This window comes from Oenanthe melanoleuca, chromosome 1A (assembly GCF_029582105.1).
Source record: "Oenanthe melanoleuca isolate GR-GAL-2019-014 chromosome 1A, OMel1.0, whole genome shotgun sequence".
Lineage (NCBI taxonomy): Eukaryota > Metazoa > Chordata > Aves > Passeriformes > Muscicapidae > Oenanthe > Oenanthe melanoleuca.
The window spans coordinates 69,278,379-69,300,639 of NC_079334.1; the positions used below are offsets into that span (position 1 = coordinate 69,278,379).

Consider the following 22,261-nt stretch of genomic DNA (forward strand, 5'->3'; position numbering starts at 1 on the left):
CTTCCCTGGGAGGAATCCACACCCCCACTGCTCTGAGCCAGCCACAGGGAAAGGGCTCTGTAGCTGCACAAGGCACTGGAAGAGGATGAGGAGAATTGGAATTCCTCAATAAAAACTAGCACAAGGTCCATTTAACCCTTAAACATGAGAACAGAATTCCTGCCTTTCCCACCCATCCCATGGCACATCCCAGGAGGCAGCAGTGGGATGGGAGCATTTGGGAAAGGACAGGCGTGTACAAAACAAGCTATTTTTAACAAAATGTAAAGTCTTCCCACTGCCTCAGTTACTTTATCATGGTTGATCAGAAATATCAACCCAAATGAGCTAAATTCAACCTTTTATATAAGTTAGAACTTCCCTCAAGACTTCAGTGATAAAGGAAGAGTTTGAGCTGCTGGAATTAAGAAAAGCAGCATTTCCCAGGGTACCTGCACTGCTGACAGGAGAACAGAACCACAAACCATTCCCTAGTGTCCACTCACTCAATTTATTGGGATTTATTCAGCCTCTTCCCACCTGCTTTAAGAGCAGTCCCAACAAAATCCCAGAATCCCTGAGGCTGGAAAAGGGAAAAACTCCCCAGTCCCAGCTGTGCCAAATCCCCACCTTGCCCCCAGCCCAGAGCCCTGAGTGCCACCCCAGGAATTCCCTGGGCACTCCAACCCTCCCTGGGCAGCCCTGCCAAGACTAAACACAGCCAAAGGAAAAAAACAACCCCAGCATAAACCAGCTGGACTTTGCAGCTTCTCTCCAGGAGTGATGCAAAGACTGGGAAAAACACTCCTGAGGTTTTCCCATTTTGGGGATGTTACACCCTCAACACCTGCAGTGACTTTCTGAAGTTGGGCCTTTGACACCCTCAGCCCTTCCCTTCCCCTCCTTGTCTCAGGCAGGAACTCAGGGATTGAAGGGTGGAAGAGCTGGAAAACACCCAGGCACAGCCCAGGGCTCAGCCAAGTGACCACAAACACCAAGTGACCAAGATGGGCACTCCAGAGATCCTGATTAACTCTAACCCCAAACTCCTGCAGCCCACTGAGCTCACTGGGCTGGCCTCTGCTCTCTGCTGCTTCCTCTTTTCTAGTAAATTAATAAATAAATGCAGAAAGATCCTTCCACCAACTCTCTGAACCTCAGCCATAAGAAGGGAATTGAAACATTCCCAGAGCCACTGGCTCTAACAGTAAATAAACAGGAGCTGAGATAAAGTGCTGGGCAGGGTCCAGAGCCCAGGGAGCTGCTCCAGGGCTGGGGGTGCCCACAGGGCAGGAGAAGGATCCAGGGGGAGCCCAGAGCCCTGCCAGGGCCTGGAGGGGCTCCAGGAGAGCTGCAGAGGGACTGGGGACAAGGACACAGGGACAGGACACGGGGGTGCCATGGCAGGGACACCTCCCACTGTCCCAGCTGCTCCCAGCCCCAGTGTCCAGCCTGGCCTTGGCACTGCCAGGGATCCAGGGGCAGCCACAGCTGCTCTGCCAATTCCAGCCCAGCAGCAATTCCTGTCCAGGTGAGCACCCAGCCCTGCCCTGTGGCACTTTTCTGGAATTCCTGTTCCATCCCCACGGAGGAGCAGCCAGCCCACCCCTCTCTGCTCATCCCTAAATCCTCTCCTCCTGGCAAACATCATTTCAACTCTTCCTTCATCAGCTCAGGTCAGAGCAACAGCAAATTTCTTTTCCTCTGCATGTGGACATTTGGAAAATGATATGCAAATCATGAGATCCCTGGAATGATCCTGGTAACTGGAGAAGTCACCAAGACCAGTTACTATTTTAAAATCCTGGCCAAGCTCTGGGAATCTTCCACAGGGGCTGATCCAGCACAGAACCAGCACCTTGTGGGGCCAGAGCTGCTCCTCATCTTTCCAACCCTCCATGGAGCTGTGCCAGGGAGCTCAGGCTGGATGGCAGCAAGGGTCTCCCCTCACCCACAGGCTGCTGGGCACTGCCCAGGGCTTGGGCACAGCCCCAGAGCTCCAGGAGAGTTTGGGGTGCCCAGGCTGGGATTGCTGGGGGTCTGTGCAGGGCCAGGAGCTGCACCCAGGATCCCAGGGGGGCCCTTCCAGCTGAGGAGACTCCGTGGTGCTGTGATCCCAGGTACAGCCCAGGATGGATGTGCTGCTGTGGATTTCCAGTCAGACTCTGAAGGACAGCAGCTCCCTCCCCAAGGCTGGCTGAGGAAATGCAGCCCAGGACTCCCAATGGGCTGCCCACACCTGCAAGCACAGGGGCTGCTGCTGTTGCTGTTATTACTGTTATCATTATCATTATCATTGCTATTATTACTGTAATGGCCATGGTTATCCCAGCCCAGTGGTGGCTGGGAGGAAGCTGCAGCCTGCAGGGATCTGGGCGGTGCCTGGTGACCCCCAGGGCAGGGCAGGGCAGGGCCATTCCCAGCCCTCTCCCCTCCTGCTGCCCAGGCAGCCCTGTCCCTCCCTGCCCAGCTGGCAGGCAGCCCTGATCCATCCCCAGAGTGCCAAGCAGCCCCAGGAAAGCAGGCAAGGAGCAGTGCCAGGCTCATACATAACACCCCACTGCCACCTCACAACAATTTACAGTATTTTTATCCTCAAGCTCTTCCCAAGAAATTGGATCGTTTGGGTTATCAGCATTTCTCGACTGCACAATTTCACTTCCCTAAAAACGACCCAACTTTCCTTGAGAGAGAGGCAAACACAGGGCAGAATTCAGAGCACCCTGTAAATGTCTCAGGCCAGCCCTGACAGGGGCTGCAGCACATCCCAGAGTCCTCCTGCTGTGAGTGCTGCAGGAGGGGAACAGAAAATCACCATCCTGCAGGAATTCAGCAGGAATTCCCCCTTGGAAAGGGGAGGGTTGGAGTGCCCATCCCTGGAGGTGTCCAGGGGATTCCTGGAGGTGGCACTGAGTGCTCTGGGCTGGGGGTGATCCCAGAGGGCTTTTTCAGCCTCAGTATTTCTGGGATTCTGGGATTCAGTCTGCCAGGAGACGAGAATCATGATCTACTCAGTTATTTCAGAGCTCTCAGCCTCCTCAGGCTCCTGCCTCAGACTCCTGTGGAACACACCTGGCTCTGCTTCCAAGATGGAATCATTCCCACATTCGTGTTTAACACAGCAAAGTCTGAATCCAAGACCTTGGTGGGTTTCTCTCCAGAGGAATGGTGGGGGCACAGAGGATGGTGAGAAACTCCAAAGGAGGAGAGGAAATGCTTCCTGTGGAAATCCTGGAGCTCAAGCATGGGGCTGGGAGCAGCTGGGACAGTGCAGGTGTCCCTGCCATGGCACTGCAGGGGCTCTGAGGTCCTTTCCCCATCCCAGTCTGGGATTCCATGATTCCATGAACCCAGCCCCTCCTCCCTCATTTGCTGGATTCTTTCTGGAATCCCTGACTAAAGGCAAAGCAGGACACACCAGAGGCCTCGAGGCAGTGATCCCAAGGCACTGAGGGCTCCTCATTGCCACACACCCCCAAATTTAGCTCCCTGAGACATCCCCTGGCCCAAGCTGCTCATTGAAAACCACTTGGATCCACTTAAAACTCACAGATAAAATTTATTCTCAACCAAAATATTTCACCAGTTTGCCAAGAACCTCCTTTTGTTTTCCCCTTGTGAGCTATGAAGGGGAATTTCTTCATTCTTCCTTAACATCTGACAAATTAACAAGATCCCTGCATTTGAATTACAAAATCCTGGCACCATTCAGCCTGGAAAAGCCATCCAGTCCAGGCTGTGTCTGATCCCCACCTTGTCCCCAGCCCAGAGCACTCAGTGCCACATCCAGACATTCCCTGGATCCTCCCCCCAGGGATGGGGATCCAGCCCTCCTGGGCAGTTCCCACCCCTGCCCACCCTTTCCATGGGGAAATTGCTGCTGCTGCCCCCCTGCCCTGCCCTGCCCAGCCTGAGCTGTTCCCTCTCCTCCTGTCCCTGTTCCTGCAGCACAGCCCGACCTGGGGCTGTCCCCTCCTGGCAGGGACTGTGCAGAGCCACAAGGGCCCTGAGCCTCCTTTTCTCCAGCTGAGCCCCTTCCAGCTCCCCCAGCCCCTTCCAGCTCCCCCAGCCCCATTGCAGCTCCCCCAGCCCCATTGCAGCTCCCCCAGCCCCATTGCAGCTCCCCCAGCCCCTCCAGGGCTCTCCAGAGCTGTCCCCACAAAAACACAGGCACGGTGGGATGCTGCTCTGCATGGAAAGGGGCTGTGTTGTGTTTTTTCTCGAACAGAAAACTGCCTCTGGCAATAAAGCCTTGAAGGGCTCAGTGTTGGACAAACGTGCACCAGACATGAAGAGCTCCCTCTAATCCTTCCCGGGCTCTGAAGCTCCCAAAGAGATGCTATCAGGAGCACTTTGTTTATCCTCACCCAGTATCTCGTTAAGCAGCCTCCTAATTGCTGCCCTACCCCATGCTAAGGACAGAATTTGCACAGCTTCTTGATTTAAATGTGACTTCTTTAATTAACTGCTACACACCCAGACAGGAAGAAACCACAGCCTTCAAAAGCTGCAGAAAAGGATCCCAAACGGCCTGGGAACAGAGCAGCACAAAAAAGGACATTTTTAACAGCTCAGGGCAGATGGAGCTCAATAGATCCCTAAAATTCACCTGTGCAGGCTGCTGGGCTCCCAGCAGCTCTGGGGGCAGAGGAATCTCCAGGCTGTGATGTACTCCAGCAGAAATTCAGCAGGATTGGGATTTCCAGCTGCTCCTCTGTGCTGACAGCCCCGGCCCAAGGAGCCCCGGGGGGCTCTGGGCTACCATTAAACAGCACCCGTGGAGTGTGAGATGTGCAATGGATCTGAGTGTTAACCCAGCAAGTCCCGGGGTGCCTGAAGTGCTGATCTCCTCCTCCAGGACTCAGCTCCTCCCTCTCGGCCTGCCTGCATCACCTGGATCTCTGCCCCAAGCAACAAGTGACATTTTCTCCTGGGTCAGCACAGCCGAGCCCCAGTCCCTGTTCACACCCAGACTGGGATGTCAGAGCAAGGTACTGGTTGTTACTGGGTGCACAGCAGCACTTCACAGAAATCCCACTTTGTCCCAGTCCTTCTGTGGACCTTGGCTATTTTCATCCTTGCTGCCCACACAGACTGAGGCAGTGTTACAAAAGACACCTCTCTGTGCTCAGACTGAGGGCCAGCATTTGCAAACTGAGATTTCCTGCTGCACCCACGGGGAGATCAAGGGCTGCCCGTTCCTATTTGATCCACACAGGCCTCAAGTGAGCCAGTCAAACAACTGCTGTGCTCCCTTCCTGCTCCTTCATCCCAGTTCAAAGCTCCCAAGGTGAGTTTGTGCCTGCACCAGAACAGCCCAGCCTGTCACACAATGCAGCTCCTGCCAGAATATTCCAATGCTCCTCCACCCAACAGACCCAGAACAGAGCACGTTCAATAAATGCATTTCCATCTCCTCAAGCTTGCAGGGCATTACAGACACAGGCCATGCAAAGGTTAAGAAGTTTTGCAGTTAAAAGTAATGAAGACACTTCAGAAGGAGCTCAGAATGGCTGAGGTTGGAAAAGAGCATCCAGTCCCAGCTGTGCCCCATCCCCACCCTGTCCCCAGCCCCTGAGTGCCACCTCCAGGAACTCCCTGGACACCTCCATGGGCACTCCAAACCTCCCTGGGCAGTTCCAATCCCTCACCTCCCTTTCCATGGGGAAATTCCTGCTGCTCCCTCTTTACCCAGTTTCTCAGAACTGGGTAAAACATCTTTCCCAGGACAAGGCAGCACCAGCCTGTTCTCCCTGCATGGCACCACTTAACCTCTATTTATGAGCCAGGCTTCATCCACCATAAAACAACCTGAAAGGAAAAAAATCCCTGGGAACTCTGAGACCCACCCTTAGCAGTTCCATGGGTTTTACCTGGACAGAGAAACATCAAAGCTCAGCCTGCCCTGGGAATCCCAAAGCAGCAGGACACACTCCTGATCTGAGGCATGACTGGGAAAAAATGGGGCTCCTTTGCCATGCAGCATTAGCAGGAAAAGAATCATCAGCTGGATCATTCCCCCAAACATTGCTGCAGGAATGTCTGAGCAGGGAGGGAGGGCAGGGAGGTGGGGAAGGAGGAGCACGGGAAGGGGACAGCTGCAATGTCCCACTGATCCAAGGAGTCACCCACACTGTGACCAAAACCTCTCACCAAACCCATGCAGTCTGTAGGGTGAGCGTTTCCAAAGACTGAAAAGGATGGCATTTCTTTTTCCAGGCTTAATAAAGAATCCTAGAGATTGGATCAACACTGGGAAATAACTGAACATTCACCCTCCACAGGAGATCATCAATAATTCTCCTGATCATGGCAGCAGGGAATGTTTGGGAGGGGCCTGGAGCCCCCTGGGATAGTGAAGGTGTCCCTGCCTGGTGTCCCAAACCTGGGATTCCACGATTCCCCCAGGAGTGTGAATGGGCCAATCCCCAGGAATTGCAGTGATTTCCTCAGCAGGAACTGCCCCTCAAGCACTAAACCCCAAAGCCAGCAGGCACTGCTCCTTTCAGCCAGGCCCTGGGATGCTCCTGCTTCCCCCAGTGCTGGCCCTGCTGGTGATCCCACCTGCTTTGCCCAAAATAACACACTCCTGACCAGGGCACAGTCCACAGCTCCAAACAAACTGGGATTACACAACAGGATTCTCCCCACATGGCCCAGTCTCCTGTGCCCACCAGGTGATCCCATCTCACTTCCCTGGAAAACCCCAGCACAGATCCAAACTCCAAGGACACACTCAATACTCCTCTCTGCTTTTTTCTCCTAAAACTAAAAATAACTCACCAGTTTTGTTCTTGGGACCTGCACTGCTTCCTTCCAGCATTTGCTTCCTGCACAGAGAAGCTCTAAGAATCCCAAAATCCCTGGGGCTGGAAAAGCCCTCCCAGTCCCAGCTGTGCCTGACCCCACCTTGCCCCAGCCCAGAGCACTCAGTGCCACCTCCAGGAATTCCTGGAACACCTCCAGGGATGGGCACTCCAAACCTCCTGGCAGTTCCAAGGCCTGAGCACCATTCCCATAAACAAATCCCTGCTGATGCCCAAAATTCACCTGTGACAATTGAAGCCCAAGTGGGCTTTTTTTTTTCCTGCAAGACTCAGCATTCCTCAGCAGAGCTGCTGCTGGAAAGAGGGAAAAGCAGGAGCAGGGAGGCCATGGACACACTGGAAGCACTCCCCACATTCACATCACTGCCCTGCACCAGTTTTTTCATGTGTCAGAACAAAGGTGACCAAAGGGAAGGAAAACCAGAAGGTCTGAAATTGCCTCTTTTGCAAGAGGAAGTTAGGGTGCAACAGCCATGAAATTGAGTGTGCAGTCACTGCTGGCACCACATCCCAAACCCCACAGCAACACTGGGTACCCTAAAGCCCCTTGCAGCTTTTGGAAACTCCTCTGCTGCTTCATCTTGAGTTTTCAGAGCCCTCAGTCCCACACAGCAGTCTGGGACCAGCCATAAATCAATGAACTTTCTCTGAAGCAGAAGGGAACAACTCAGTAAAATATTGATAAACTTCCTCTGAGCTTTGGGCCCTCCCCATTCCAGGCACTGAAGGGGGTGGGGAAACCCTGTCCTCTGCCTTAGGGACCCCAGAGCCCCCCAGTGCCACCCCTGCAGTTCATGGCAGGGACACCTCCCACTGTCCCAGCTGCTCCCAGCCCCAATGTCCAGCCTGGCCTTGGCCACTGCCAGGGATCCAGGGGCAGCCACAGCTGCTCTGCCAATTCCAGCCCAGCAGCAATTCCTGCCCAAGATCCCAGCCAGCCCTGCCCTGTGGCACTGGGAGCCATTCCCTGGCTCCTGTCCCTGCAGGGTCCCTCTCTGATGCCTTCAGGCCCTGGAAAGTGCTGTGAGGACTCCACACACCCTTCCCTTCCCCAGGCTGAACACTCCCAGCTCTCCCAGGCTGGCTCTGGAGGTGCTCCAGTCCCTGTATGACCGTGCTGGGCTCCCCTGGACCTGCTCCAGCAGCTCCAGCTCCTGCTGATGGCAGGAGCAGCAGAGCTGTGCCCGTGCTCCTCACAGAACTGAAAACCAGCTGGGCATGTGCATAACAACAGCTTCACTTGGTTCAGTGCTCTGGCCTTAGGGACACCTCCATGGTCCTGAATCCCTTCCTGCTTCCAGCAGCAAACTCATCCACGGATGAGGAGAAGGTTCCCCAGGCAGAGCTCAGGGTTTGGTCATGGCAAAACACCAGCATCTCACAGCCACAGAATTGTTTAGGCTGGAAAAGCCCTTGGGGAGCTCCCAGCCCAATCTCTGCTGTCCAGCAGCTCCCAGCTGAGGAGGTCCCTGCCCCTGTCCCTGCCCCAGCCCTGCAGGTGTCCCCTGCCCAGGGTGCAGACATTGGCACTGAGGATGGCTGATCCCAGCAGTCACCCAGACTCCCTGGGCAGGAGGGGAAGGAGCACCTCCCCAGCACAACTCAGCTACTTCAGAGCCTGCACACAGGAACGAGCATCTGGCTCCTGCCCTGACTGAAAAAGGAACCCTGGACCCTTGCTCAGAGGGAGGGATTTACATCTCACAGGTGTGAACTTTGGGAGAGGTTCCAGCCTCTGGAAAGCCAAGGCAGAGTATGAAACACGTTGCTGGGGGGAGGGGAAATACTGAGAAAGTAATGGAACAAAGTTTAGGATATACCATGGACAGTGCAACATTAAAGAATGATATAGTAAATCAGGGAATCCTGGAGTGGTTTGGGTGGGAAGGGATTTAAAGACCATCACATTCCAACCATGGCAGGGAACGAGGACTAGAAGAATGCAGAAGCAGTAAATAACAACTGAGCACAAAGAAAAACAATCTTGCAACTGAAAAATAAAAAGGAAACTAGCTGCAGAGCTAAGCTGAAAAAACATCCTTTGGTGTTTTCCAGTTTATTAAATGGTGCAGCCTGAGCACCTGCTCAGCAGGAATGGGGTGTCCTGGCTCAGGGCTCCCAGGATAACCTGGATATTCCATCCCCTGGGCCAAGCCTGACTTAACCTAACATGGAATCACGGCTGCTGTCACCATCACTGCAGCCACGTACCAGCCCCACATCCCAACTGCAGAACTGCCAGCAGTGGGACACATGGGCACTGAAACACAAGTGCAGTCATGGAATGGTTTGGGTGGGAAGGGACCCCAGAGCCCCCCAGTGCCACCCCTGCAGTTCATGGCAGGGACACCTCCCACTGTCCCAGCTGCTCCCAGCCCCAATGTCCAGCCTGGCCTTGGCACTGCCAGGGATCCAGGGGCAGCCACAGCTGCTCTGCCAATTCCAGCCCAGCAGCAATTCCTGCCCAAGATCCCAGCCAGCCCTGCCCTGCGGCACTGGGAGCCATTCCCTGGCTCCTGTCCCTCCATCCCTTGTCCCCAGTCCCTCTGCAGCTCTCCTGGAGCCCCTCCAGGCCCTGGCAGGGCTCTGGGCTCTGCCTGGATCCTTCTCCTGCCCTGTGAGCACCCCCAGCTCTCCCAGCCTGGATCCCTGGGGGCTGAGGGGCTCCAGCCCTGCAGCAGCTCCAGGTGTGCTGTGAGGAGCTGCAGGCTCTCAGAGGAAGCAGCACGAGTTCCCAGGAAGAGGAGGTGTCTGAGCCCTGCTCCCTGTGAGCCTGGCACGGCCACAGCCACCCCAGGAACACCCTGCACGCCCCAGCCCTGCCCTGTTAAATGCCCAGCACAGCCGTGCCCTGTCCCTCTGCCCCTCCCTGGGCTGCGGCCGGTGCCACCCAACCCCGCCCTGTTAAACGCCCAGCACAGCCGTGGCCCTGGTTAACGCCCTGTCCCTCTACCGCGCCTTGTCCCTCCGCCCCTCCCCGGTTGCTGGGGCGGTGCCACCCAACCCTGCCCTGTTAAATGCCCAGCCCTGCCCTGCCCTGTTAAATCCCCAGCCCTGCCCTGCCCTGTTAAATGCCCAGCACAGCCGTGCCCGGTCCCTGTGCTACTCCCTGGGGCAGTGGCCGGTGCCACCCAGCCCTGCCCTGTTAAATGCCCAGTCCAGCCGTGCCCTGCCCCTCCGCCCCTCCCCGGTTGCTGGCCGGTGCCACCCAGCCCTGCCCTGTTAAATGCCCAGCACAGCCGTGCCCTGCCCCTCCGCCCCTCCCCGGTTGCTGGGCGGTGCCAGCCCCGCCGTGCCGCCCCAGCCGCGGGGCTCCAGCCTGGCCCCGTGCCCACCCCGCACGGCCACGCTGCCAGCCTGGCCCTGTGCCCGCTCCTGGCACCGTGCAGCCCTGCCCTTCGTCCCCTGCCTCGGGGACACGGCCACAGTTTTCAACCTGGGAGCTCACGGGCTCAATTATGCTGCTCAAAGAAAAGAAATCCATCTTAACATAAAAGAATTCAATTAAAGGGCGTCCCGGGGGATCTGCCGAGGGAAGAAAACACAAATAAACAGCTAAGGAAGCACAACCTTCCCATCCCAGCCCGCTGCACAGCCAAGCAGGAGCTGCAACGAGCTGCAGGCTCTGCACGGCTCCGAGGAGCGGAAGGAAAGGAAGAAAACCCCAAATGTCACAGCACAGCCACCGGTGCCTCCTCTGAGGTGTGACAGAACTCAGTCCTCAAAGGAATCGAAGGCAAAACTGAAACTGAAGCAGCTTCTGGGGTTCAATTTCCTTCTTGCTTCCTGTGCCTGCGCAGCCAGAGCATCCCCACTGCTGCAGGCCTGTGCCTCTCCCAGGGCCAGGCTCTGCTCTGCTGCCACTGCTCCAGAAGCTGCCCAGGGAAATCAGAATCAACCAGAGTCACCAGTGCCACTCCAGGCCACAGAGCTCTGAGCAGCAGCAAAGTGCAGGACTGAAATCCCACTGCAACCCTGCAGGAGCAGCAGGGGCACTGCCAGCCCCACACAAAGGCTGGGCTGAGCAATCCAGGTGTTTGGGAAGCTTCCCTGCAAAGCCAAGGTTGCACAGGGCTGCAGCTCAGGCCCAGCTCCCTTCAGCACCTTCCCAGGTGACCTGTGCAGCTCGAGGGGACACCAGGGAAGTGTGCACATGGCACAGAACTGGGAGGAGCTGCTGACCCCCAAAGGCAGAGAGGCCCTGCAGACAGAGCTGGACAAATCCGAGGGCTGGGAGTCACACTGTGTGAGGTTTAACACTGGCAGGTGCCACATTCTGCACCTGGGCTGGGACAGCCCTGGAGGCACCCACAGGCTGGGACAGAGAGGCTGCAGAGCAGCCCTGGGAGGGGACCTGATCCTGGTGGATGGCAAGGGGGATGTGAGACAGCTATGCCCTGGAGCCAGGAGGGACATGGGGGGCATCAGGGACAGCACTGAGGGGGGGCCTGCCCTGCTCTGCACGGGGGAGGCCTCACCTCCAGTCCTGGGACTGGGCACCTCAATATAAACAACAACTAAAGCTGCTGGGGAGCATCCAAAGGAGGCCCATGGGCATGGGAAGGGTCTGGAGGGGCCACACAAGGAGCAGCTGAGGGCACTTGGAATGTCCAGCTGGAGGAGGCTGAGCTCAGAGCTCCCCAGGGGCAGCTCGGGTCTCTGCTCCTGTGACAGGGACAGCACCCAGGGAGCTGGAGCTGGGCCAGGGAGCTCAGGCTGGATGGCAGCAAGGGTCTCCCCTCACCCACAGGCTGCTGGGCACTGCCCAGGGCTTGGGCACGGCCCCAGAGCTCCAGGAGAGTTTGGGGTGCCCAGGCTGGGATTGCTGGGGGTCTGTGCAGGGCCAGGGGCTGCACCCAGGATCCAGGGGGGCCCTTCCAGCTGAGGAGACTCCATGGAAAGCTGTGCCAGAGAAGTCTGTCACTCTGCCCCAGCCAGGGAAGAGCTCTGAGCTCTGCCTGCCCTTTGCCATTTCATCAGAAGGTTTTTCTCTCACACCTTCCAGCTTCCCCTCCTGCCCAGAGGAGCCTCAGGCTGCCCAGGCTGACTCCAGGGACAGGAATGGGGTGTGTGGGTGCTGTGACACCGGGGACAGCCACCCCCAGAGCACTCAGGTAGCAGGTGGACACAGGAAAGAGAGGCTGAGGGAGCAGGAGGAGCAGTCCCAGCCCAGCAGCTGCAGAGCTGGCAGCTCTGAGCAGGCTGGGAGCTGCACTTCCTCCTGACATCACCTCACCCTCGCTGCGGTGACAGCCTCGGTCACGGCTTGTGCCACGTGGGTGCTTTAAAGGCACCCCTGACAAAAGGGACAAGTTTGGTCAGGCTTCAGGCCCTGTCACTCTCACAGTGCCTCTGCTCCATCAGGGACTAACAGGCACTAAGAAACACAAACTTCCCACTTCCACACATCATCCAACAGCAATATGTGTGGCACTCAAATTCCACCCAAATCTGAGCCTTTTTCGTCTGAGATTTTCAAGCTGGCCCCGAAAGTTTCATTTCCTGAGATAACTGATATTTATTTGCCCAGGTTTCCCTCCAAACCAGAGTTAAGGTGCAGGTAAAAATAGTCCAGGAGGTGATAATAATGTCAATATTGGTTATTGCAGTGCTGCAGGCTGGGGAGGATTAAAACTAGGAGCAGGGAAGTCCATCAGGAGCGAGGGGAGGGTGCTGGGAGGAACAGGGAGCAGAGAGAGCAAAAGAAAAGTTCAAGTAGAGAAACAAAGCAGCAGCCAGGAAAGACAACACACTCCTGCTTCCAATAACATTGAATCAAAGAGACACTTAAGAGCCTTTGTTGCTACTCCTGGTCACACAGAGGCCACATTCCTTCCCTGAGCCTTCCATAAACCCCCGACATCTGTGGATTTTCCGTGAACAGGAGGTAAAACTCTGCAGCCCATAAGTGTAATTGGGAGCAGGGCTGTGCTCCCCATACACAGGGCCAGGAGTGAGGGACTGCTGCTCCGGGCCAGGCTCGGTGTGTGACAGCCCGGCCCCAGCACTGCCCTCACTCATTAACTCACTCTATTAACTCCTCAATTAGTTCTTCAGGAATTCTGCATCCAGCAAAACAAGACCTCCCACAAACCTTCCTCTCTGTAAAGTTCTCTCAAGTTCTGTCAACCTGGCACAGGCTCCCCAGGGAATGCCCAAGCCCCAGGAGCGTTTGGACAGCGCTGCCAGGGATGCACAGGGTGGCACTGGGGGGTCTGGGCAGGGCCAGGAGCTGGACTGGATCCTCCCTGTGGGTCCCTTCCAGCTCAGGATGTTCCTTGATCCTATGACTGAAGCACCCAGCTCCTCCTGCTCTCAGCTCACCGACCTCACCCCTTTCCCCTGCACCATTTGCACCCAAATTTCCCAGTTATTCTTGTTCTACTCCTGTTCCAAACCCAAGATTTACTCCACTGAGAGAGTCTCCTATTTCCTGGCATTCCAGTTTGCCCATTTTTCTGGCTGAGCTGCAGCTCCTGCCCTTCAGGCACTGTGTTAAACCATCCTGCTGGATGACATCCACGGAGGATCCTGAGCACAGAGCCCACCTGCACAGTGCTCACCTGCACACCTGGCTGCCAGCAAGGAGAGCAGCACAGCTCATCCCCTGCTGCCAGCCCTGAGCTCTCCAGGCTCTGCTGAGCAGGGACAGCACCCAGGGAGCTGGAGCTGGGCCAGGGAGCTCAGGCTGGATGGCAGCAAGGGTCTCCCCTCACCCACAGGCTGCTGGGCACTGCCCAGGGCTTGGGCACGGCCCCAGAGCTCCAGGAGAGTTTGGGGTGCCCAGGCTGGGATTGCTGGGGGTCTGTGCAGGGCCAGGAGCTGCACCCAGGATCCCAGGGGGGCCCTTCCAGCTCAGGAGACTCCGTGGTTCTGTGATGCTGGAGTTCCTCTATACCACTGCTGAGCTCAGGGAAGAAAAGTTCTGGGTCCCCTCTGGCACCAGAAAACTCAGGGGAGACATCAAAGGAAGCACTCCCTGCCCAGAGCATGGAAAAGCACCACGGGAAAACACGGGGAGATCTCGGTACCAAGGAGGAGAGAAAGCATTAATGAACCAACGCCCCCTTCTCGCTCAGGATCTCACTGTGGGGGCCAGCAGGGATGGGATTCCCTCCAGCTGCCTCCCAGTCCAGCCAGGAAACTGTGATCAGGACAGGGGGATCCCACCATGGAACACAGCTGGCCCCCCAGCCCCCTGCTCCCCAGGGAAGCTCTGCCAGCAGTGGCCTGGAGCTTCCCAAAAATCCTGCGAGCCCACAGAGCGCTCTTCTCCTGGTAACAAACCCCCGAGCAGCAGCTCTCACACAGCGCTGCCTCGTCGTTATTATTTTTGACAGTTTCCAATTTGTGAAGTCAGAAATCCACCCTGTCCCTCCCACAGCACACACAGAGCTCCTGGAACACCAGGCTGAGCAGGAGATGCTCCACAGCTCCTGCATCCCACAACAAAGCTTCCTTCTCCCCGTGTGAGGCTCTGCAGGAACCTCTCCTGCACCACCAGCCCCACAGGCACCTGCTGCTGCACCACCAGTGTCCCCACTGCCGGCCAGGACACTGCCCCACATCCCTGGGTTTCAGCATTAATCCAAAGGAGCAGAAAAACCACCAGGAATATCAGTGTACACACAGAGAGCAAGCCTTGGTTTCAGAGCAGTTTGTTCCTACCCAGCCCTCGTCACCTTCTGCCGAGCAAATGTCACCCAGGCCAGCCCAGGCCATGATGTGCTCCCACTGACAGCCCAAAATGTAACTTTGCTTCCCATGAGATCACCATTGGTTGCCATGGAAATCCCTATACTACCATCCACCAAGGGTTTTTTTTACCACTGAAGTATTTTGGCAGCATGTTCGCTTTTAAGTGTCAGAGTAATAAGAGAAAACATAAATGTTTCTTCTCTCATCAGGCTTTAAACAGAGCTTTATAACCCAAATCTGCTCCTAAGAGCTTGGTTCAAACCTGTGGGGCTGGGCAGCACTGGAATCACCACCTTCTCCTTTCTGACACAAAATAAACCATGAAAACAACCTGCAAGTTTTTAAAACATGAATTTCCAAGTGGGGGATCAAGTGAGGAAAAACCTCTCAGGCCCCTCCGACTTCTCTCAGTTTCTCTTTTTCACTTCCTAGTTTGGCTTTTTTTTTTTTTTTTTTTTTTTTTTTTAAGCTGGTGCAAAACAAGGCCCTCAAATTGAGCAGGGCCCTCCCAGCCTCTGCCAGGAGCCACTTTCCTGTCAGATGAATCTTGTGGTGGTTCCAGCGGGGCCTCCACTCCTACCCCGGATTCTGGCCGTTCATAAAACCAGCACGGTGACATTTATGGCCAAAGGCTGCACCCTGAGGTGGGCAGGTCCCCAGGAGGGTGACACCCTTGGGAGGCTGATCCCCCTCCTGCGACCCCGGGAGGGACCTGACCCCGGGAGGGGTGAGCTGACCTTAGGGAGAGGGACCCTGACCACTGATCCCCCTCCTGTGACCCCGGGAAGGGTGAGCTGACCCCGGGAGGGGTGACCTGACCTTAGGGAGAGGGACCCTGACCACTGATCCCCCTCCTGTGACCCCCGGGAGGGACCTGACCCCAGGAGGGGTGAGTTGACCCTCGGGAGAGGGACCCTGACCACTGACCCCCCCCCGTGACCAGCACCTGAACCCCGGAGGACGGGCTGGACTCTCGGGAAAGCAGCCAGACCCCCGGGAAGGGGAGCAGACCCCTGCGAGGGGGATCTGACCCTCCAGAAGGGGACCAGACAGCAGAGCCATAGGAGAGGAACCAGACCCCCAGGAAGGGGGACCCTCAGAAGGGTGATCTGACCCCCAGGAAGGGAACCTGACCCCCGGAAGGGAGCTGACCTCCGGGACTGACCCGACCCCCAGGAGGGGGGCAAGAACCTCGAGAGGGGACCCGACCCTCGGGAAAGGGAGCAGAGCCCAGGGGGGTGATGTGACCGCGGGCAGGGCACCCCCGGAAGGTGACCAGAGCCTGGAGGGCGCGCTGAGCCCCAGCAGGGAGACCCGAGCCCAGCAAGGGTGACCTGACCCCTGACCTTGGCACCGCCACCACTCCCGGCAGCTCCGGCCCCTCCCGGCCGGCCAGGCGCGATCCGGGAGCGCCCCGAGCCCGCAGCCCCAGCCCCGCACGCACCAAAACACGGCAAGAGGAAACTGTCACGCGCAGAGCAGGCGGATTTAACCCAGATCCGCACGGAACGAGGCGGCGGGACCACGGCCCGGCCCCGGACAGCGACTCGGCGGGGGAGGTTTTTAACCCCCCAAACGGTGCCGAACCCCCAGACCGCGGGGAGAGCCTCCGGGAGGCCGGAGAGGAGCCGGGGGAGCGGCGGGCCCAGCCCGCGGCGCCGGGCCCAGCCCCGACCCCGGCCTCGCGAGGGCGGCGGTGACAGCCGCGGCTCACCTGCGGGTGCCGGGCTGCCCTCGGGCGCTGCCGGGCCGGGCTGCGGGCCGGGCCCGCGGGCTGGGCCGGCCGGGGCTGCGCGGGCAGCGGCGGCGGAGCGGCGGCGGCGGCGGCTCCAAAATGGCGGCGGCGCCGCGGCTCCCTCAGGGCGGGGGGAGAGGGGCGGGACCGAGGGGGAGGGGCGGGGCCTGGAGGGGCGGGGTCGTGTGTGGGCGGGGTTATAGGAAGTGGGCGGGGCCGGGCGGGGCCGCGGGACACCGGGATCTGGAGACGGGGACAGGGACGGGGACAGGGGAACAGGGGATAGGGACGGGAATGGGGACATGGAGATGGGAGATGGGGACACAAGGACAGGGATGGGGGGATAGGGACGGGAACATGGGAACGGGAATGGGGACATGGAGATGGGGATGCAGGGACACGGACATGGGGACACCGCAGGACGGGGATGAGGACGGTGGGACGGGGATGGCGACTCGGGACGGGACGGAGGGACAGGGACGGGAATGGAAATGGGGATGGTGGGGCGGGAATGGGGACGAGGACTGGGGGACGAGGATGGGGACAAGGGGATAGGAATGGGGATGGGTGGACAGGGACGGGGATGGGGACCAGAACGGGGACAAGGGGATGGAGACTCGGGGGCGGAGATGGAGACACGGGGGCGGAACTGGTGACAGGGAGGTGGTGGGACGGGGATGTGACGGGAATGAGACACGGGGGCACTGGAACGAGGCGATGGGGACACAGGGATAGGGGGTCGGGAGTGGTGGGCGAGGGTGGGGACAGGGGAACGGCGGGGCGGCCCCAGCCCCGGGGACAGGGGAACAGTGGGGCGGCCCCAGCCCAGGGGACAGGGGAACGGCGGGGCGGCCCCGGGGACAGGGGAAGAGTGGGGCGGCCCCGGGGACAGGGGAAGAGTGGGGCGGCCCCGGGGACAGGGGAACAGTGGGGCAGCCCCGGGGACAGGGGAACGGTGGGGCAGCCCCAGCCCAGGGGACAGGGGAACGGCGGGGCGGCCCCAGCCCCGGGACAGCCCTCGGGATGCCGAGGTGGGCGAGCTGCGGCCGCTGGGGGTGGTCACGGCCTCGAGGGGAGCAGGAGGAGCACGAGGGCAGCACCCCGCGGCTGGGGGGACACGGGGACAGCGGGACCCCTTCCATGGCCACAACCTTCAGGTGTCCCTGCTGTCACTGCAAGGGGGGACCCCAGAGATGGGGGTCAGGGGACTGGGGTGGGGATGAGCACAGAAAAGGGAGGGGGAAAAGGAGACAGACGGAGCGGGGAGCCAGGGCTGGAGCAGGGATCTCTGAGTCATGCTGGCAGCCTGGGCTCCTCGATCCGCTGTGGCCGTGCCCGGATTTGTCTTTGTCTCGTGGATAAACTGCTTTCCAAGTGCCAGCATCCTCCAGGAACCAGCAGGAAGCGATCCAATCCTTCATTCCAAAGTGAATTCCTGCCATGAGATTTACCACTAAGCTGCTCCGTGCTGCTCTCGCCCAGGCCTTGACCCTGCAAAGATTCCTGCACGTGGTTAAAGTTTACAGGGAAAACGTGGCCTTTGCCATGGGAAAAGAGGGACGGGTTTGTGCTGCCCTGCTCGCAGGGGGACGGAATCACGGGATCCTGGAATGGCCGGGGTTGGATGAGCTCAGGGCTCATCCCATGTCACCCCCTGCCACGGGCTGGGCTTGGCCGTGGGAGTGCTGCCACAGAAATGCCATGAAAAGTGTCCCCCATGAAGGAGTGGGTAAAATTCCTCATTTATGGATGCTTTTCCAGTGTGAGGGCTGCAAGGGAAGGACTCCAAGAATGTATACAGCACCCAGTGTGGTAATTAGCACTCCGGTGGTCATTAATGCAGGAAAAAATAGCACAACCTCAGGAGTTTCACTTCCCTGTTTCGTCTGTTGGAGGGAAATGGGCTTATAAAGCATTTTTGTGGCTTATTGTGGCTTCTGGGGACAGGATGAAACCATCCAAGCAAATTCCCAAATCTTCCAGCTGCCCCCAGAGCTTATTCCCACCCCCAGGAGGGCTGAGGCTGTACAGCCTGACTCCTCCAGCTGATTTCTAGAGTTCCAACCTTGGAACAGCTTCCTTCTTCTCTGCTCCAGCCCTCTGGAACACGCTAGAATACAGCTGAACTCTGGGCTTGGCAGCGGCAGGGCCAGGAGCTGCCAGCTCCCCTCTCCCAGCAGGGTCAGGGTCAGGGTCAGGGTCAGGGACAGGGACAGGGACAGGGACAGGGACCCCAGCCCGTGGTTCCAGGCCCTGGTTGTGACACAGGGCAGCTGGATCCCACTGGGAACAGCTGCTGGAATCTCCTCCAGCACTGACAGGAGGGGCTGAGCCCTGGCTGGACAGGGCTGGGAGCAGCCTGGGCTCACGGAAAGTGTCCCTGTCCCTGGCAGGGGTGGCACTGGGTGGCATTAGGGACCCCTTCAACCCAAAGCATTGCAGGATTCCCCAGGTCTCAGTGTGTGTGTGCAGCCCCTCAGCACAAGGAGGCTGCAGAGCTCCCAGCTCTGAGCAGGCAGTGGAGCTGAGCCTGAGCAGATTCCCAGCGGGAGCAGCAGCGGGCACACGCTGGGTGGGAGGCTGCAGGCCCAGAATAGGCTGTGGATGATGAAGAATTCTGGGATCTATTCTTGGCTCAGGATTGAGGCGTGATCTGGTGCCTCCAGCAGGCATCAGAACAGGATCTCCCAGCGCCGGTCTGACATTAATCTGAGCGGCCCTGCAGGGAGGAGGGGACGAGCTCTCCTCCCTTCTCCCGCAGCCGCAGCCTCTCCCGAGCACCCAGCGCTGCTCTGGGAGCTTTTCCAAACCCCGGCGTTCCACTCTGGCTGCCTTTTGGGCCGAGTGGGCAGGGCTGGGTGAAATCCCTCAGCTCTGACCAGGGCTGGGTGAAATCCCCCAGCTCTGAGTGCCCGAGGAGCGGCTCGCATTCCTTGCCGCGGCCGCAGGGAATGTTCCCGGCTGCTCTGGGAACATTACCCCGCCTGGCAGTGCGGGAGCAGGGGCAGCCAGGGCAGCGGCTCCTGCGGGGCCGGCCTGCACAGATAATTATAGCCGGCAGGGTTGGGCAATGTTGTGTTTGCGGGGTTGCTGGGGAGATGAGCAGCAGCAGCCCCAGCGCTGCCCCGGCAGCTCCGAGCTCGGCACCAGCGCTGCGCTCCCAGCTCTGCACCGCCAACCTTCCCAAATATGGTCCAGCACCAGCGCGGGGCTCCCGGCTCGGCCCGGCTCTGGGATCAGCCGGCTCCTGGCACCGGACCTCAGAGCCTCTCCTCAGTGCCTTCAACTCCTCCCTCCGGGAAAATCCCACTGGGCAGCGTTCCCTGCCCCGCAGCAGCACCCCCGGGCTGGGCAGGGCCGACCCCAGCAGGGCTCCGGCCGGGAGGAGCCGAGCAAAGCGCTCCTGAGATCTCCGGGCTTCCAACAGGAAACCAAAAATACCCCGGGGCAGGTCCTCAGTTCGTGGAAACCTCCTGTGGAGCAAGGCTGGGAGAGCTGGGAATGCCCAGCCTGGAGAGGGAAATGCTCCAGGCAGAGCCCAGAGCCCTGCCAGGGCCTGGAGGGGCTCCAGGAGAGCTGCAGAGGGACTGGGGACAAGGGATGGAGGGACAGGAGCCAGGGAATGGCTCCCAGTGCCACAGGGCAGGGCTGGCTGGGATCTTGGGCAGGAATTGCTGCTGGGCTGGAATTGGCAGAGCAGCTGTGGCTGCCCCTGGATCCCTGGCAGTGCCAAGGCCAGGCTGGACATTGGGGCTGGGAGCAGCTGGGACAGTGGGAGGTGTCCCTGCCATGAGCTGCAGGGGTGGCACTGGGGGGCTCTGGGGTCCCTTCCATCCCAAACCATTCCAGCTTTCCCAGGTTCTGTGATTCCAACACTTGCCTGTCCTGCCTCGTGGCTCTGGGAAATTCTCAGTGAAGGAATGGGGATACTGGGTGTGACCTTCTGCTCAGGACACTTGCCTGCCTCCTGTGCTTCCATCCTAATGGAAACCTCCAGCCCTCACCTTTATACTGCTCAGATGTTCTATTGCCCTTTTTATTCACAGTTAAATTTCTTCTGCTTGGCCAGGCAGGAATGTTTGTGTGGCTGTAGTGAAATCAGCCATGGAAGACCCCTGGGACAAGATTAAAATTTATTTTTATTGTGGGACAGAGAGTTGCTGAGGAAAAAATGCCCAATATTTTTTATTCATGTTTTTCTTCTATTTTCCTCCTGTCCCTTGTCTGGCAAAGGAGCAAGAATCAGCTCCAAGTGTGGCAAGTGCAAATGTAGTGTTGCAGGCTTTATTACAAGCCTGTAATAAATCATAATCAGCATTAATTAGCAGTTCATGGCACAGGGCAGTGTTTAAGTGCAGCTCCTCTGCTCCCGGAGCAGGAGACTTGGACAGGGGCGGGACAAGGACGTTAAAGGGCTGAAATGGAACAAACAGCACGGTGGAACCAAAGAAGAGCCACAAATAAATAACTAAACCCGGGGGGGAGCTCAGCAGCCTGGCCATCCATGGAATTCCTGTGCAAACAGCTCCTGGCAGGAGTTGCTGTGTCACCACACACTCAGTGTCACCTGGACACCTCTGGGCACTCTGAAATCACGGAATGGTTCAGCTGGAACAGTCCCGTGGGCAGGGACACTTTCCACTGTCCCAGGCTGCTCCAGCCTGGCCTCGGGCACTGCCAGGGTGCAATTGTTCCTTCTCACACTTTCTCTTTGCTCCTCCTCTGCTCCGGGCCTGACCCTGGTGATGAGTAACCCTCCAAAGTGCCAGGGTGTTCCTCAGCTCCTCAGGAAACCTGCCACAAATCTGATTTATCCCCCATATTTCCCAGATGTCCTGAGCAGGAAGCAGCTCATGCACTGAATTCACGTGCCCAGAATCCCACAAAAATCACAAAAAACAATCCCGGCCACCCTTTGCCCGCTGCCTTGGGAACACCCCCGGGGCAGCTCCGGTGGATCCCCATTCCCGGGATAAACTCCTCCAAAAGGAATTGATGTCATTTCCTCACCTTTGGAAACGTAACTGAGGCGTCAGGAAACTCCTACAATAGAATCGCTTAATAAAAGAACTCCCTTTCAAGCGAAAGTCAACTTTCAACTGGGTCAGCGGGTGGAGAATGGGAGTTACACCGGGGCGGGTTTGTGTAAATTCTCCTGTAGAAAAATGTCATTTTTTTACCCCTTCGTGAGCTTGCTGTGTGGAAATCTCCTCACAGGGAATAAACAGCGTGGTTTTTCTACACGGAGTTTGGAGCGCTCCTAAAATCGGCCCCGGGGGCTGCGAACGGGGCTCGGGGAGGCTCAGACCGGGCACAGCCGGGGTCCGACAGGTCCTGGAAGGCACACACGGGGCTCGGACAGGCTCTGGAAAGCACACACGGGGGTCCCACAGGTCCTGGAAGGCACACACGGGGGTCGGACAGGTCCTGGAAGGCACACACGGGGGTCGGACAGGTTCTGGAAGGCACACAAGGGGGCTCGGACAGGCTCTGGAAGGCACACACAGGGGTCCCACAGGCTCTGGAAGGCACACACGGGGGTCCCACAGGTCCTGGAAGGCACACACGGGGGTCCCACAGGTCCTGGAAGGCACACGCGGGGGTCGGACAGGCTCTGCACGGGGCTCGGACAGGTCCTGGAAGGCACACACGGGGGTCCCACAGGCCCTGGAAGGCACACACGGGGGTCCCACAGGTCCTGGAAGGCACACACGGGGGCTCGGACAGGCTCTGGAAGGCACACACGGGGGTCGTACGCCGAGCGGTGAAGCCCCCGTGGGTTTAACAGACCCGATCCCCACGGAGCCCTCACGCCGCCGCCATGACACCTCCACAGCCCCGCCCGCGCCGCTCCGCGCGCCCGCTCCCGTCTCGATGGTAAGGGCGGCGCTCTCGGGACCTCCAGTCCGCCAGGGGGCGCGCTGGGGCGGGGCGGCGGTGCGGGGCGGGGTCCTCCCGGCCGCCAGGGGGCGCGCTGGGGCGGGGCGGCGGTGCGGGGCGGGGTCCTCCCGGCCGCCAGGGG

At 58.6% G+C, this 22,261-nt stretch overlaps 1 protein-coding gene across 3 annotated transcripts in view; it reads right to left on the bottom strand.

Moving 5' to 3' along the window:
• The window catches only part of PPP6R2 (protein phosphatase 6 regulatory subunit 2), a 58,213-nt gene extending 41,868 nt beyond the window's left edge, over positions 1-16,345 (bottom strand). For all 3 annotated transcript variants that reach the window (XM_056482664.1, XM_056482663.1, XM_056482665.1), the window contains exon 1: positions 16,219-16,345. The gene's annotated coding sequence lies outside the window, so the exon portion shown is untranslated. The remainder of the gene's footprint in view (positions 1-16,218) is intronic.
• Between the last annotated feature and the right edge of the window lie 5,916 nt (positions 16,346-22,261).